The following is an 18,122-nucleotide window of genomic DNA, read 5'->3' as shown; positions in this document are numbered from 1 at the left end:
CTCAAAGTTGATTCAGCTGTTATATTAATAGGATCAAATTGCCAAGTCAAGATAACTTGCATATTATTTTTTGGAGCCGAAACCTCTGGGCTTTGTTGGCAAACAACATCCGTCCAAGTTAAAATCGGAATCTGGCCAGGACCCAAACCTCAAGTTGGAATGATGCTCTTTAATATATCTTTTAAATAAAACCTCTAACAACAATGAACATAAAATGCTCAAAATACAACAAACTGCCATAACATTTTTACGCAAAAGAAACACTTAAAACTTAGGATGAAAAATTGATCAGATCACTCAGGAATTCATCTTTTCTAGAACTTTTCTTGAAAACAGTTGAGTACCAATTGGAACAATCACAGGATCAAGAGCTGATGGAAGCATCATCAGTGATGCTTCAGGTATCTCTCTCCAAGACCTTCTGAAAAATACCTAAAAATTTAACAAACTGAAATGCAGTGCCTCTACTCATACAAGACATACCAAAACAAGCCCAAAATCTCATTCCAAAAGAAATGCATAACACAGTTAAAAAATCAAATGAAACTTCAAAACTACATGCAGTCTGGAAAATATTGTATAAAACATACAAAATTGATTACAAAAGAAACACACCATATACTCAAAATGAAGCTTAAGAAAAAATTCTTATTTGCACTTAACAATACAACTACATTTTTCAACAACAGTATTTACGAAAACCTTAAATGGCTAAATAACAAATAGAAAAATTCAAAAATGACAAATGCCTTTTTAAAAAACCTTATAAACAAATGATAGATGATAAAAACTTAACTGTAAAATCAGTTTAAAAGTACTTTCTATTTTTATATATATTTTCACACTATATAATCAATATATCAATACTTAACATTTCAACAAATTATATTTCAAGACTCATAGGCTTAAGAATTCAAAATGAAACACAAAAGACTGAAACAATTCACAAATAACAATAAAATCAACCTTATTTATCAATATTCCATCATCGTAATTTCAATTGAAACTGTTTCATTTTATCCTTCCCGGAGCTTCTCAAGATCAGTTCAATCCTGGCTGCCGTATGTATTTCTTGGATAGGGGGTGCCGCTAAGTACCTCCTGTCCAAGTACCTCAGGCGAAGCTCCCAGGCACAGGCAATACTTAGCAGCTCAGCTATCAGTCATTTCAGCTCTTTGCAGTGTTAGCTCTATTAGCGATTTTCAGCTTATGAGCTTGCTAAGTGCCTTGGCAGACGCAGGGAGAGAGAGGAGAAGCGCTGTATGGAGTTCCACAGATGAATCTTTATTGGCATCCTCTGCAAAGGGTTTTAGCGACAGCTCTTCTACTGAGCTGGGCAAAAGTGGGGTTTTTATAGGGTACCAAGGTTTTGAGAAATGGTCCAATGGTATGAGTCAGGGTAGAAAGTGACCTATTGTCTTACAGGGAGATAAGAGAGGGTCCGAGAGCAGAAGAGAGGTTATTTGGCCTAGTCACCATGACTAGGCATTTCTTTGCCTTTAGGCAACTGACCGCCAGAGAGGCCTGTCAGGCCTCATGGCTGCAACATTTCATTTCTGAAAAGAAATAACTAAACTTTGCAAATTCGACATACTTTTTATAATCTTTTAAATAACTTTTTAAATCAAACAACACTTAAATTCAACATAAACAAATCTTGATTAAAAAACTACAACTTGCAGTAACCTATCCTGGTTTGAGGGGAAGTGAGTTTTTTCAAGAGGCTGTGGTCAAACCAATCAGTGGTCAGGTTTGAATATTGGCATTTTTAGTGGCCACTGAGAGGTTGGACACGCCTCCGAGGACACAAGGGATTAAAAGCAAGGACTCTCAGAAGGCCTGGCTCTTTTTGGGCTCCGGTTTCAGCAGGGAAACATCTTTGCCTCCTCCCCTGTTCAGCTTTAGGCTGAGCGGGGGAGGGGAGCCACATGGCCAGGCTGAGAGGAACCACGCGGCTGAGCTGAAGTAAGCTGGGGCCCCAAGGGGGAAAGAGAGTGGACAGGACTGGAGCTGAGCTGGCCCCATCCAGGATGGAGGGGTGGAAAACTGTAGAGGTGCCTTCTGTCCCCCCCCCCCCGCCTCCGGGAGAAGATGCCCAGCTGCGTGTGAGAGTTGCCGAGCCTGGGAGTGCCTGAGCTCGCAGCCCTGCCGAGAGCCAGAAACTGTTAACCCTTCCTTGGCAGAAAGAAACTTTTTCCCAGACATTGATTCTCATGGCTAGTGGTTTCCGAAGAGAAAGAGAAACAGCCTGGGACCAAGATGATAAAGTTAGAAGATGAAAAGAATCCTGGATGGGCAAAGAATGAGAGGAGTGGCTTTCTGAGCTGGACTTTTCTTGCATAATGTTAGGCATAGACTGAACTCAAGTCTCTTTTGACCATAAACTGCATTTGGGTGGATGCAGCTGCCTCTGCTTTTGCTACAGTGACTGGCACTTTAAGAGTGGAGTGAACAGAGAAGAGAGGGGGAGGGTGTGGTGGCACCCTCTGCCCTCAGGGGAGACCTGCTCTTGGAACCCTCGGCCCCAGGGGAAAAAGGGGGAAAGCTCGGCATGCAAGCATCCTTAAAAGAGCCCTATAGCAGCCTTAGGCCATGGACAGTGGTGAGAGCGCTGGACATGGAAAAGAGGGTGTCACCACGGCAACTTCTCCGAGTGGTGCCACGGGTGACATGGAAACACATAAGGCATGGACCCATGTTTTCTGAAGAGCAGTCTGTGGTGCGAGAGAGGCTCCTCTCTCCCTTGCTGAATTGAAGATTAGTTTTTTTGAGTGGTGATTGATTTAAAACCCAAGGGTTTGGTCTATGGAGGGTAACATGTAGGGAGTGGGAATTGGGGGAGGAGAAGAAATGTTCTGGGAAGGTTTCATTTCTGTTTTGTGTGTGTGTTTAGAGTTTTCCTTTCTATTTCTGTTCCTATGTAATGTAATAAAGTTTTGTTCTCTGTTTTACAAGTTTTAGGCCTGCTCTGCTCTGTTCTTGACCACATCTCACAGTAGCTCATTAGGAAAAACACTCATGGGTGCATTAACATCTGGCCAGTACTAACCCCTTGACATTCTTTAACCTTATAAAATCCATATACAGCAAATCAATAAAATATAAAGTCATTACTAATTAAACTTCATGAAACTTAAATATAAACTTTAACTCATCAGGGCCCAAACTTGAAATAAACTATAAAAATATATGATTAATAATATGTAACTCAAACTCAAACTTAAACCACACAAAAATTGATCTCAACAACACTAAAATGTGGAAACATGACTCAAACTTACAGCGAAAAACTCTGGGTAAAAACTCATTTCCATTTCATCTTCTATTTTATCTTCTTTATAAGAGGATGTCCCTTTCTCACATTGTGTTTCCCACACAATGATGGATTACTCCACAACAAAGGGACGAATGATTGTATTTTCTTCTTCTGGTCCTTTTTTATGATGTCCACTGTTGCAGCCATGAGGCCTGACAGGCCTCTCTGGCGGTCAGTTGCCTAAAGGCAAAGAAATGCCTAGTCATGGTGACTAGGCCAAATAACCCCTCTCCTGCTCTCGGACCCTCTCTTATCTCCCTGTAAGACAATAGGTCACTTTCTACCCCGACTCATACCATTGGACCATTTCTCAAAACCTTGGTACCCTATAAAAACCCCACTTTTGCCCAGCTCAGTAGAAGAGCTGTCGCTAAAACCCTTTGCAGAGGATGCCAATAAAGATTCATCTGTGGAACTCCATACTGCGCTTCTCCTCTCTCTCCCTGCGTCTGCCAAGGCGCTTAGCAAGCTTATAAGCTGAAAATCGCTAATAGAGCTAACACTGCAAAGAGCTGTCACTGTAGAGCTGAAATCACTGATAGCTAAGCTTTCTAAGTATTGCCTGAGCCTGGGAGCTTCGCCTGAGGTACTTGGACAGGAGGTACTTAACAGTACTCCCTATCCAGGAACACTTAAGGCAGCCGGGATCAGACTGAAGCACAGGGAAAAAATAAAAAGTGGCGCACCGAATTGGATCAAAGCCCAGCAGACCAGCCTTCATTGAGAACAGTAACTGCCTTGGTTCGCTACAGCCTTCTGAAGATTACTTCTCTGTTATAGAAGAATCTACCTGCAGAGGCCGTCTGACGACCCTCTTAATCCAGCCCTGAGGAGTCAGACATTGGCAGACCACCCTACCAGCAGTCTTTTGACACACATTCAGCTGAAGAGTAAGTATATGACAGCCTTTTTTGTGTGCTTCTTTACTTAGGTCTTTTTCTTTTCCTTTTTTTTTTTCTCTTTTTTTTTCTCTTTTTTTTTCTGCTGGGAGGGGAATGGGAACCACATTAGAATGGGATCAAAAAATAGTAAATTAAAATGATCCCAGAACGAGAGAGACTTATATTCACAAATCTTAGAAATTCTATCCCTTAACAACCCTTCTTTCTCTAAAACTAAATTCTCAAAAACTAACTTGAATAAGTTTATAAAATGGATTATTTCCCAGTTTCCAAATACTAATACACACTCTATTACTTTAGATTCTTTTTGGGACTCAGTGGGGATAAAAATATACACTTCCCAAATTAATGGAGACTTCTCTGTTACACGATTTCTACCCATTTTTCATAATACTACCAAAGTAGTAGAACAAAAAATTATTAAGAACTCTCAAACTCTACCTGTGGAGAGCATTCCACCTTATCTCTCCTGCCAGACACTGTCCTTTCAAATGATAATCTTCTCCCTCTCTCTCCAAACTCTGGCCGCCACAGGGGTGTAGGGCCCAAATGCGCCGTGCCCGCCGGTCCTGCCCCGTTCCGGCCCTGCGCCCCCAGGACCCCCGGGACCACCGCTGCCCCCGGCACCCCCAAGCCCTCTCCGCAAGCCCCCCGCCGCTCGGTCCCCCTTCCTATGGTCGCTCCACCTTCAGCCGTCCCCCCGGGGATGGAGAACACTAACTCCGTGCTGTCCACACCTCCACCCTCCGCGCTGCCCCCATCCCCCTCCCTTGCATTGCTCCCAAACCCCTCCCTCCGTGCCTGCAAAGCCCACGGAGCCCGCTTATCTCACGTGTTGACAGCACCGTGCCCCCACGGTACCTCCAAATGTAACTGTGCCTGTTCCTATCAAGGCTGCCCCCCGCCATCCCACCCCCCTGCTACTCCCTTATCCCCAGACCCTGCAGCAACAAAACCCTTACGGCTCCCTAAAAAGCACTTCTGAGACACCTCATGGTAGCATACTGCTTTTACACGCCCCTCAACCCTGTCCCAACTGCACTTCTTGTAGCCACGTCTTGCCACCCTCTCTCCAGCACCCCACACCCCTGCAAAATCTCACTCCAAAACGCCAGAAAAAGTACTCTTCATCTGAGGACAGTAGTGACAGTGACTCCAGTTCTGATGCAGACGACATTGATCCATGGGCTGTAATTAAATTGCAAGCCACTCAAGCAGGGGACTAGGAGCTGGCTCAGAAAATATCTGCCTTCCCCATAACTTATATAAAGGGAAAAAAGAGGTGGTGCCTCCACTAGAATAATGTGGGAACCTAACAAAAACAGAGTTCATAGAACTTGGAAAAGTGGCCAAAGAACACGGCAGAAGTTCACATATTTTTTAAAATTTCCTAGAAGCTATCTTCTCAGCACGTTTTAATACCCCATGATGTTAAGAATATTGCCCACTGCCTCCTATCCCCGACAGAATACATGCTATGGGAAAGGCATTGGAAAAAACAATTAAAAATATTATCAGACATACACTAAAGATGCTAATAGGCCAAATTATACAGTTGAACAGATGGCTGGAGAAGGGAATTTGCAGAAACCCTCAGGTCAAGCTAAAACTATCTGAGGCAGGACCTGGCTATTGCAGCTAAGACCTCCTTACTTCTTACCCCAGATGACTCAATCCCTACCCTACACTTCTCTAATATTAAACAAGGAGTAGATGAAAGCTTTATCAAATTTGTGGACAGAATTAAAGATGCTCTGGATAAACAGATAGAGAGCATAGAGGCAAGAAAAGAACTGTTATGCAAACTTGCCATGAGCAATGCTAATGAACAATGTAAAACTATTCTGAGATCCTTACCCTTGGATACAGAACCTACCATAGAACAAATGGTGGAAAGCTGTACACGTCACCTCTCCACTGAAAACACAGTGGCCCAAGCAGTTGCTAAGGGTATTGCAGAAGGAGTTTCTGGTGCGTTTGCAGTAGTGACTTCCTAAGACCAGACCCGCTGCTTTCACTGTGGAGACTTTGGACATTTTATAAAGGACTATCCAGATAGGTCACCTACCCAAATCCCCTGTAACTCCTACCAAAGACCCCAAAATCGGCAGCGCTTCCAGCAGCGTTCGGGAAACCACCAGCGGAGCGTGGTCAGGCTCCACACCAAGACAACAAATCAAAAGCCATGCAGACCCAACCATGCATCATTCCAGGAGATGCCACGTCACATGAAGGGGATCCAACATATAGAGCAATACAGACGGGAACCTGGCACCAGCTGGTAACTGCTTTATCCATTGACTTTAATAAAAGAGATGTTTATCGTGTCCCCACTAGCAAGTATGGGCCAAAAGGTGGTGATACCTTTAATGTCCCGGATGAAATTTTTGTTTTTCCAGCAGTACAAACAGTGCACCCTGGTCAAGAAATCTTGGTCCAGCTGTGCTGCACAGACTTACCATTTTTTCTTTTAAAGGGAACTCCAATTGCACAAGCCTTTCTACTCCCAAAAAATCACAAGGAACAGCTTCCTCTCAAACCTATGGCAATGTGGGCACTAGTTTTGGGACCTAATAAGCCTACCATCGAGTGTGGCCTATCCTGCAAAGGGGAGAAAATCCACCGACTAGGGCTGCTGGACTTGGGCGCCAACGTGAGCCTCATTGCCCGCCCAGAATGGCCAGCAAACTGGGAACTAGAACCGGTACCAGGTATGATTTCAGGGATCGGTGGAGCTACAGTGTCCATGCGAAGCAAGCACAATGTCCTCATCGAAGGGCCTGAAGGCAAGTTGGCAACTATCTGCCCATTTGTGGTAAGGGCCCCCATCACCCTTTGGGGAAGGGATGTTCTATCCCAATGGGGAGCTTCCCTACACATTCCCAGTCGGGATTTCTAATTGGGGCCACTGAAGAGCGCGCCCTACCAGATACCCCTCAGCTCACCTGGAAATGCCAAACCCTGATCTGGATGGAACAGTGGCCCCTCCCTAAAGTAAAACTGCGTGCACTACAAGCCCTTGTAGAAGAACAGCTTGCCAAAGGTCACATCGTTGAGACCACCAGCCCTTGGAACTCCCCAGTCTTTGTACTGCAAAAGCCTGGAACGGACAGGTGGAGGCTCCTCCAGGACCTGCCTAAAATCAATGAGGTAATTGAGGACATGGGCCCCCTTCAGCCTGGACTGCCTTCACCATCAATGCTGCCCCAAGACTGGACACTTGCCATCATAGATATTAAAGACTGCTTCTTCAGCATTCCGCTGCACCCCCAGGATGCTCCACGGGTTGCTTTTTTTGTCCCCTCTCTTAACAGAGAGGCTCCACTCAAAAGATATCATTGGCTTTTTCTTCCCCAAGGTCTAAAAGTCTCAATGATGATATGCCAGTGGTATGTTGCTCATGTTTTGTCTCCCATTCGGAGTCTATTTCCAGATGCAATCATCGACCACTATATGGATGATATCCTGGTCTGTGCATCAGACAAAGCCTACCTAGACAAAGCAGTTACAAAGACCAGTGAAACCATAGAAAAAGCAGGGTTCAAGATCCGTGAAGACAAAATACATCAACCCATGGACTTACCTTGGATTCTAGATCCGTGAAAGGACCATCGTACCCCAGCAGCTCGTCATCCGAGACTACCCAAAAGCCCTGAGAGACTTACACAGTCTGTGTGGATCCATCAATTGGGTACGTCCCCTGCTAGGAATTACAACAGAGGACCTTGCTCCTCTATTCAACCTTCTCCGTGGCAGCGGAGACCTGGACTCTCCACGCACTCTCAAAACAGAAGTCCGAGATGCCATCACCAAAGTCCAAGAAGCCCTATCTTCACGCCGAGCCCATCGCTTCGAGCCTAGCCTGCCTTTCCACTTTGTCATTCTAGGATAAGCACCCCGGTTCCATGGACTGATTTTCCAATGGATACTCAGCTTTGAGACTCTTTATTGATACTTGAATGGATCTTTACAAACAACCAACCTTCAAAGAAAATTACCATCTTCCAAGAAATCATGACTCATTCTCAGGGTTGAATTCCCTGAGATTCTCCTCGGGGTTGCTGTTCCCCAAGGTATTAAGGTTTTCCCCCAGGGTTGCTGCTTCCTGGGAGTTTCCTCGGGGTTGCTGTTCCCCGAGGTAATAAGGTTTTCAGTCTTCTCTTTGCCCTAGGTGTTTCACACCGAAGCCAGAGACGACAAGTTGAGTCCAGCAGTCTGTGTTATCAAGGCTGTTTATTCTTAATTATCTATCAGTTCTTGTCCAGCTTTGCAAGGCGTCCCCAGCAAAGCAAGACACGCGGCTGGACTGGGCGGATCAGAGAACCCTGCACCTTATGTACAGTACCCTTGACCCAACCACTGTCCAAGACGTACTTTTTACTTACAAAATTTTACCAATACCTACTACCTATGCTAACATGTCAATTCTACTCTAAACCAGTCTCTAAAATCCAACTCAGCACAAGATGGGGGACGAGAGCAAGAACAAGGAGCACAGGGGCCACTCCCCAATTCCTCCATCTTGTCTCTTCAGCCCCATATACTAAGAATCCTAATTTCTATATTTATATTCTATAATAAACCAGCTACTACTTATTTTAAATTCTTAGGGTTTGTGATTCTTCCTGCATGTGAGTATTCACTCCCATGGACAGGAATCAGAGTCAGTGTCTTCCTGGGCTCTGTGTGAGTCTGACTGACCCCCCTGTACAGATCCCAGACCCCCCTGTCTGGTCTCCAAACCCTCCAGGGCGGCCAGAGGGATATCCTGGACTCCAACAGCTCATCTAATAAAAAAGGCCAGAACTTGCCTCCCTTCTCTCGCAGGGTGTGACTTCACATGCATATACTTGCCATTAACCAGTGGAGACCTGGAGCATTTGCTTCAGAACAATGAAAATCTCCAGTATGCCCTAGATAGCTATACAGGCCAAATTTCCATCCATGTCCCAAAACATAAACTCTTTAATATAACCTTTAATCTGACCCCAAAATTAGTACAGAGTAGAACACCTCTCAAAGCTCTAACAGTCTTTACAGACGGCTCTGGGTAATCCCACAAGTCTGTAATGACATGGAAAGACCCTAAGACCCAAAAATGGGAATCTGATGTCCAAATTGTGGAGGCATCTCCACAGATTGCAGAGTTAGCAGCTGTTGTCAGAGCCTTTGAGAAATTCAAAAACGAACCCTTTAATCTTGTTACAGACTTTTCATATGTATCAGGTATAGCTATGAGGGCAGAACAAGCCCTTCTCAAAGACGTTTCCAATCCAAAGTTACACCAATTGATTTCTGCATTAACACGCTTAATCTCCCACAGAAAGCAACCTTACCATGTAATGCATGTGAGGTCACACACTGACCTCCCAGGTATCATTGCAGAAGGGAACAGGAAAGCAGACGCATTGGCCATGGCAACAGAGACTGCTAACATCCCTGACATTTTTGCCCAGGCAAAGCTGTCACATGCATTTTATCATCAAAATGCAGCTGCCCTTATCAGAATGTTCTAGCTCTCAAAAGATCAAGCAAAAGCTATTGTTGCCACTTGCCCAAACTGCCAAAGCTACCAGATACCATCTATGGGGACAGGAGTCAATCCCCGAGGACTTAACAGCTGCCAGCTGTGGCAGACAGATGTCACTCACTTCCCACCTTTTGGAAGGTCAAAGTACGTGCACATATCAGTTGACACATTTTCTGGAGCAGTATTTGCATCATCTCATCCAGGAGAGACTACACAGCATGCCATAAAGCACTTTTTCCTTGCCTTCACTACCCTGGGAGTACCAAAACAGATCAAAACAGATAATGGACCTGCCTATGTCTCTCGTTGTCGGGGTTGATGTTCCCTGAGATTCTCCTCGGGGCGGCCGTTCCCCCAGGAGGTGTAATCTTCTCCCAGGGTTGCTGTTCCCTGGGTATTTTCCTGGGGTTGCTGTTCCCCAAGATAATAAGGTTTTCTGTCTTCTCTTTGCCCTGAGCGTTTCACACCAAAGGCAGAGACGACACTGTGAGTCCAGCAGCTCAAGTTATCAAGGTTGTTTATTTCATATTATCTAACAGTTCTTGTTCGGCTTTGCAAGGCGTCCCCAGCAAAGCAAGACACGCCGTTGGACTGGCGCTGGGCTGCCCTGGACTGGGCTGCCGCTGGACTGGCTGCCGCTGGACTGGCTGCCGCTGGACTGGGGCGGATCAGAGAGCCCGTACCTTATGTACCGAATCCCCGACCCAACCACAGTCCAAGACGTATTTATTGTTTACAGAACATTACCAATACTAACTTGCTACGCTAACATGTCAGTTCTATTCTAAACCAATCTCTAAAGTCCAAATCAGCAAAAGATGGGGGATGAGAACAAGAACAAGGAAACTAGGGGCCACTCCCCAATTCCTCCATCTTGTCCTCTCAGCCCCGTATACTATGAATCCTAATCTCTATAACAAACTACTATCTACTTCAAAATTCTTAGGATCTGCGATTCTTTCTTCATGTGAGCATTCACTTCCATGGATAGAAGCTAGAATCAGAGTCCTTCTGGGCTCTGTGGGAGGCTGGCTGACCCCCTTGTACAGATCCCAGACCCCCCTGTACAGCCCCCTTATACTCCAGGGCTGTCAGAGGGATCCTCTGGACTCCAACATCTCGTAAGTTAAAAGAGTTCTTCAGTGAGTGGGGAATAGAACACAAGAAAGGCGTACCTGCAAATCCCACAGGACAATCCATCATAGAGAGAACACATCAAACCCTCAAAAGAGTCCTCAATCAGCAGCAAAGAGAAACAAAAATCGGATCTCCAGGTGAAAGACTATGCAAGGCTCTGTACATCATCAACTTCCTAAATGGTGCAACATCAGAGCCTGACCCCCCAGTACTTCGCTACTTCGCAAATACCACCCAAGCAAAGCTTGCTGAGAAACCACCTGTGCTAGTGAAGGACCCAGAGACATCAAATTTCTGGGCCTTTCCAGTTAATTACTTGGGGTAGAGGATATGCATGCATTTCACTATCATCTGGCCCAGGATGGTACCCAGGAAAAAACATAAAACCATACCTAAGCACTATAAACACTACTCAATCAAACACTGACAAGAATTCCTCTGAGTCAAATACAAGACCGCCACAAAACCAGACAAGTTCTGCCTGGAGACGAAGGCATCGCCGAATGTCCACAAACCAAAGAAAAGACTGTCCCATCACATGACAACAAATGAAACAGAAAAGATGAACAACATTCTGCTGCATCAGTCAAGCCATAAGGCAGACATAGCCTGAACACAAAATTGTTCTATGAATTACATATTATTACCTCCCTTTTTTTTTTAATTTTACCCTAAAGATCCCTATTATTCCCTTTCTCAACTCTTACCAAAAACCCCTAACCTCACACCCACTTACCCATCCCTTGCTTATATATATATATATATATATATATATATATAAATTAAAAAAAAAAGGGGGGGGGGGTGTTGGGTGTTGACCGGAACGCAAAAACAACAACACAGAGGCAGAGGTCTGCAGTGGAAAGCTGCTCCCCAGAAAAAGGGACCCAGCCTGTTTATTTCTTTTCATTTTATAATTTTGTGGGTCTGGTAGTGGATTGGCTTCTGGGGTTAATACTCCTTCACCCCACTGGCCAGATCAGCTGTCAACCAACATTATTTTCAGGCTAGAAATATGTAAGCAAAGGACAGTGAACAAAAACAAGAAAGGTTGTTTATGTTCCAAAGTGTGAGAAAGTGAAAAACCGACCCTTAATATTGTAAAGTAACTAAAGAACTGACTCCATCTTATAAGCAAGTAGAAGGCTATACAAAATCTCAGAAAAACCAGGGCAACAAGGGGGGAAGGAACAGAGGAAAGGAATGAGGGGAAAAAACCCTAACTCTCCCCTCCCATCATAAAAGATAACAAATTTTGCTTATATTCCATATCAGAAGCCCCATCACTGTCCAGAGATGAAAACTGATGCTCTCCTCACTTCTGCTTGGATGCTCTTCACCGGACCGTATGCCTTCGGCTGGATTAGCCCACAGCCTAGCCATAATATTTGGGTAACCTTAGCAAAAACATTGAAACAGGATAACATGTGCTTATCCACGGGCAGTGCTGATAACCCACTTTCCACATGTCTAGTAGGGATTCCTTTCATAGCAGATGACTGGCCCGTCTATAATTCAGAGCTCCTCCGCACCACAGGTAAGAGACTCAACGCGGTAGATACTTGGGATGAGTGGGCAAAAATGTTGCCTAATGCTCTAGAGGAACCCCAAAAATTGGACTTGCTGGGGTCCACCAAAGCAGCATACTGTATCAAATTTTACTTTAGACGTCCAAAGAATAATGGGCCACAAATTGACCAGGTGAAAAACACATGCAGAAAAGACATATCACCCATTAACAAAGCTTATAACTATCCAGATTGGTGCAATTACACCACTCGCGTGATATCTGTATCCTCTCTCCATCCCAAAGTACTACCCAAAGGAACGTTTCTCATCTGTGGTGACCGAATGTGGGCTGGGATCCCCTCACACCTCCAGGGAGGTCCCTGTAGCCTTGGGAGACTTTCTACCCTCACGCCAAATATTACCTTGTTACATAATTGGAAAAAAAGTGAAGCAAATCACCACAAAAGATCCTATATGGAATTTGATAAAAATTGCAATCCCAAATTATAGAATTGGAATAAACCAAAAAGAATTGCTGTCTCCCTATTCTTACCATGAGTAGCTGCAGCTAAGGCCCTTGGTGAAATAAATCACCTAGGGTGCTGACTTAGTAAGCAAGCCAAGGCTACATCTGCTGCCCTGAGCGATCTTTTAAAAGATGAGGAAACCACAAGACATGCATCTCTCCAGAGCCGTGCAGTGACTGATTTTCTGCTGCTCGCCCACGGACACGGATGCCAAGACTTCAAAGGGATGTGCTGCTTCAATCTCTCATCATGCTCAGAATCCATCCACTCAAACATCCAGAAACTGAGGGAACTTGTGAAGGACTGAAAAATAGAAAAGAACCCAGACTGGGTCAATGACCGTTTTGGTCAATGGGGATTAACAGGATGGGTTGCATCTTTTGTTAAAGGAATTCTGTGGATTTTCATTGTAATTGTCATTGTATTAGCTATGTTCTCATGCCTTGTCCATTGCTTTAAAAGAACTATTGGGAACGCCTTTTTATTAAATACAGAAAGTGGAATTGTTGCAGCCATGAGGCCTGAGAGGCCTCTCTGGCGGTCAGTTGCCTAAAGGCAAAGAAATGCCTAGTCATGGTGACTAGGCCAAATAACCCCTCTCCTGCTCTCGGACCCTCTCTTATCTCCCTGTAAGACAATAGGTCACTTTCTACCCCAACTCATACCAGTGGACCACTTCTCAAAACCTCGGTACCCTATAAAAACCCCACTTTTTCCCCAGCTCAGTAGAAGAGCTGTCGCTGAAACCCTTCACGGAGGATGCCAATAAAGATTCATCTGTGGAACTTCATACTGCGCTTCTCCTCTCTCTCCCTGCGTCTGCCAAGGCGCTTAGCAAGCTTATAAGCTGAAAATCGCTAATAGAGCTAACACTGCAAAGAGCTGTCACTGCAGAGCTGAAATCACTGATAGCTAAGCTTTCTAAGTATTGCCTGAGCCTGGGAGCTTCGCCTGAGGTACTTGGACAGGAGGTACTTAACAGTACTCCCTATCCAGGAACACTTAAGGCAGCCGGGATCGGACTGAAGCACTGGGAAAAATAAAAGTCCACGTGCTCTTCTGTTGAAACACTTGTTGAAGTGCTTTGAGAATTCCTTACTCCTGGGCTCGGGGCATCCTTTCAAGCTGTTTTCTTCAGTCGCTGGCCTGCACTGAGGTGATGTGCTGAGATGTTTCCACTTTGCTGTATGCCTTCACCATCTCTGCCAGAGAGGGTCGACCAGGCATTGCACTGATGATGCATCTACATTCTGCATTGGCATTTGAAAATGCAAGGAATTTAAGCAGGTGTAGCTTTGCTATTTCATTGTTCACTTTTCTCCAGTCTCTGAGCACACTGTGATCCGATTGCTCCCATCTTAGATTTGCATCCTGTAAATCATAAGTCACTGGTAACACGATATTTTCCATGCTTTGTTATATCAAAGCTCTTTTTCTTTCAATGCTTTCTTTTTGATTTCTTTCCAGTCTGTTGTGATTCTTTCATCCTGTGAATCTGCACAAATGTGATTCAGTTGCTGTTGCCATGATGCTGTTTCTTCCATTTTCGAGCTTGCTGCCATTTCTGGCTTTTAGTCCTCTCCTGGATGAGGAGTGGAAATTGTAAATCTTTTTTCTCCCTCCTGTATGAGGACCAGGAAATTGCTTTCTCTGTGCTGCACATAATACCTATGTGACACAGTGAAAGGAAATCAGGGCTGAAATCGCTGCTGACCCAGCAGGTAGCCTTGGTACAAATGTGTAGGGATTATTTGCAGAGGATTCAGAAAGGGTGTGGCTACCTTGTGCTGGAAGGGGTAATTGAGGGAAATGCATTGCTAAATTCTGATAAAATTCCAGAGCAGAGTCTTTCAACTGAAGGAATAATTGCTTTAAAAAATCTTTTGAAAATAAAGATGATTGTGATTGAGTGGAAAAAGAAGCTTGTGCTGCAGTCCAAAAATCATGTGGAGTTTGAACTGACTTGCTGTCATCAACGATGAATGTTTGCTGCTGTTTCTGGGCTAGAATATCTTGAACTTTGTTGTCTTCAGGAGTTGATGAAAGCTTTCTTTGTTGTTGTTGTTTTTGTTGTTGAAGCTGTGAAAGTGGTCTGCCTGGAGATCCAAAGCAATGTTGCTGTTCTGCCACTGCATGGCGCTGTCGCTGAACCAACTGGGTTCAGCATTTGCTAGCCTGGTTAGCTAGGCCGTTCTGATTGAACTGAGGGATTTGGGGTTGATGAAAACATTGAGGGGGTCCCTGGCACGGCTGACTCCGTGCCAATGTGATGCAATGGACATGTTTGTGAAAAATTCTTTGCCCTGATCACAGCAGCTTAATGTGTTGCTGCGTGTTTCTTATAAATCTTGAACACTGTCTGTTGCCGTGACACATCTTCCCCCTCTCCTGGCTGAGGATCAGAAAACTGCAATCCTTGTGTAGTATGCTTAGAAAAAGCTGCAATTTTGCAATAGTGCCACTCGTCTAGCGCCGGCTGGGTGCTGCGAGCATGTTTGCTGTGTTGCTTTAACTGTTGCAGCGCATTGGCATTGCTGCATAATTGCTTTTAATTTCGGTCATGCATTGAGGTTTCTGCGGGAGGATCCCACTGTCTAATCACTGCTGTGAGGAGACGGAATGGGCAGAGCCTAGCCCTGCTTGGGTTTGCTGCAGAGGGGTTTGGGGAGGGGCGGCGCCCAGAGGGAAATCCCACCCTGGCCCTGCCTCGCCCCTGTCTGCACTGTCATGGGGATGTGGAAAAAAACACCTCAGGAGTGGCCACACCCCTCCTCTGCCTGCTCTGACATGGCAGAGCCCGAAGCGATGCCCTCTCCCCTATCTCTCCCGAGGTCCTCCCCGCCCTGATCTGCGCTGGTGCTCAGTACAAATCCCACCGGCACCCGTGCATCCTGGATTCGCGCCGCCTGTGCTGGACTGGTGCCCCCGGTCCCTGCCTCGCTTTCCACGGTCTGCGTCATCACCGTGCATCCTTCCCATGCCGCAGACCAGAGTGGTGTCTGCAGCTGTCTCTCTTCTCCCTCCACCACCGTCCCACTATCTGCGGAACAGCGCTGCATGTCTGCAAACAGTTGCTCCCTGCGGTCTGTGTCCCACCTGTGCAGGGCGTCCCCCAACTGCCCCTGCATACACTTTGCATGGCTGCATGGCTTGGTTTGGAGTGGCTGATGTGCTGCACACTCCCGCTCTCCAGCCGGTGGATGATCGCTGCCTGCTCTCCCTCCGCTGCCTCCCCCCTCCTCTCTGCCTCTCCAGCTTGGGGGAGTTGGGGGGGGGGCTGAAGGGACATGGAGGCGGGGTCTATGTTGCATGCTCCTTCCTGGGGCACGCGCATCGTGGCAGGGGGACGAGCCTCAAAAAAAAGGCAAGATCCATATCCTCCTGTTTGGTAGGGTGGATAAATTGTTCCAGCCTTCTCGGGACCAGTGATAGGGTGAGTGGGGACCGTGAGGACTCTGGGAAACCTAGGGAAAGCTGTGCCTGTTGAGATTTCCCTCCCATATCTCCTGTAGGAGTCAAGTGTGCTGGCTGACGCTTGGGATTCGCCCCTGTAATAAACGCTAATCACTCGCTTTTGGGATTTTTGGAAATTTAATTAAAATAAAAATGGTTATTAAAAAAATAGTAATACAAATACAATAATAAAGGTTAAACAATTTAGAGTAGGACAATTTATGAGACAATAATAACAAAGAGACCAGCCCGGCCTGGGCCTCCCCCTCTCTAGACAAAAGCCAGCTAGGAGAAGGCCCGTTAGAGAGAAATCTTTCTCTTTTTGAGGACCTCCTTCATGATTATGCATACTTTATTTAAAACAAACCTGTTTTCCTGGTTCTTGTCAAAAATCCTCTGCTAATCTCTCTTGGCGTCTCCCAGTCTGAGTCTGGCTGGGAAAGATGTCCTTTGTTGATTTAGGGAGATATACATCTCTCCCTCTGGAAAATCCAGGGGTTCCTGTAACTGTTATCTCTGTGCGAAGAATTTCTTGGTTATCTTCTCTTTCTCTTGAGCTAAAAAATCTCACACACATAGTTTTTTAATTTTTGGTTACTAAAGCTTAATGTTAATTACAAAACTACATTCACTATATTATTCAAATGTTTAATACAACATAACTTTTCAATCTAGCATAATGCATATAGTAAATATCTGCGTAGAACCATATAATATGCCTTTTCCCCACCCCTTACTTTCCCAAAATTAAGTAAAAAACACTTGTTTTCACGCATTCACCCACTGCGACCGCCCCTCCTGAACCGCCTTCCTTTTGCTCGCGCGCAGTGATGTGGCCCGATGCCATTCCCGTCCCTCCATGTGTGCTGGCACTGTGCTGCCCCGCTTCCTCCTCCCTGCTCACAGAGGCAGCAGTTCTCGCCACCGGCCGCATGGTGAGTGCAGCGGGCTTCGCGAATGCTCATGTGGCACAACCCAATCCAGCCTCGCCCAGCCTTGAGATGCACGGAGAAAATCCCTCCCGCTTGCTACCTGTCCCGTCTTCCCCCAGCATGGCAGCAGTGCCCGCCGCCTGTTTGACATCCGCTTTGAGCTGTGCGGGCATGGGCGGCAGCTGAGCCTGCCCTGTGTTTCTCGGTGTAAGTTGTATTTCACGAAAATCACACAGAAATTATTCGTTCTCCTCACTTGGCTTCTCTGACGGCTCCAAAGGTGACTTTGAAAGCTCACCTTCTCCCCATTCTATTTCTTCACCCTCTGTTTCGAACCCCTCCTCTTCCCCGCTAATGTTTTCTTCCCCGTGCATGGCATCTGCCGACTGCCCTACCCCGTGCTGTGTGTGTTCGCACGGGCCACGGCGGCTCGGCTGGTGTTCCTTCTCCTGCCCTTCCACCTCCTTCCCTTGTTGTTTTGCCATGGGAGGTGGGGAGGGCAGAGCGAGACAGCCGCGCACCGCCTGCCTCACTGTCCTTGCCGGGGTGCAGGGCAGGGTGTGGAATGGGCGATGGAGTCTGAGTTCTGGGGCACTCAAATGTCTCTGCCTAGGTTTACACATGAACGCAGAAAACTCAATTTCATAAAATATCATATCAAGGTTTTCCTGCAAAGCAGGATGAATGAGGAGCTGTAATTCTTTCAGGATTGGTGAGGAGGTTTGTGGCAGGCTTATAGATTGTGGGGATGTTGGGGAGACTATTAGTGACTGATTCTGAGCGTCCCCTCCCTTTTCTGGGGTTGCAGTCGGGATG

The 18,122-nt window shown here is 45.9% G+C and overlaps 1 pseudogene; it reads right to left on the bottom strand.

Annotated features, from left to right (window-relative positions):
• Positions 1-15,881, bottom strand: part of LOC134565146 (T-cell surface glycoprotein CD1b-3-like) — a 38,670-nt pseudogene extending 22,789 nt beyond the window's left edge.
• Positions 15,882-18,122: the final 2,241 nt, after the last annotated feature.

The sequence above is a fragment of the Prinia subflava genome, assembly GCF_021018805.1.
Source record: "Prinia subflava isolate CZ2003 ecotype Zambia chromosome W unlocalized genomic scaffold, Cam_Psub_1.2 scaffold_36_NEW, whole genome shotgun sequence".
NCBI lineage: Eukaryota > Metazoa > Chordata > Aves > Passeriformes > Cisticolidae > Prinia > Prinia subflava.
This window is presented reverse-complemented; position numbering and strand designations above follow the sequence as displayed.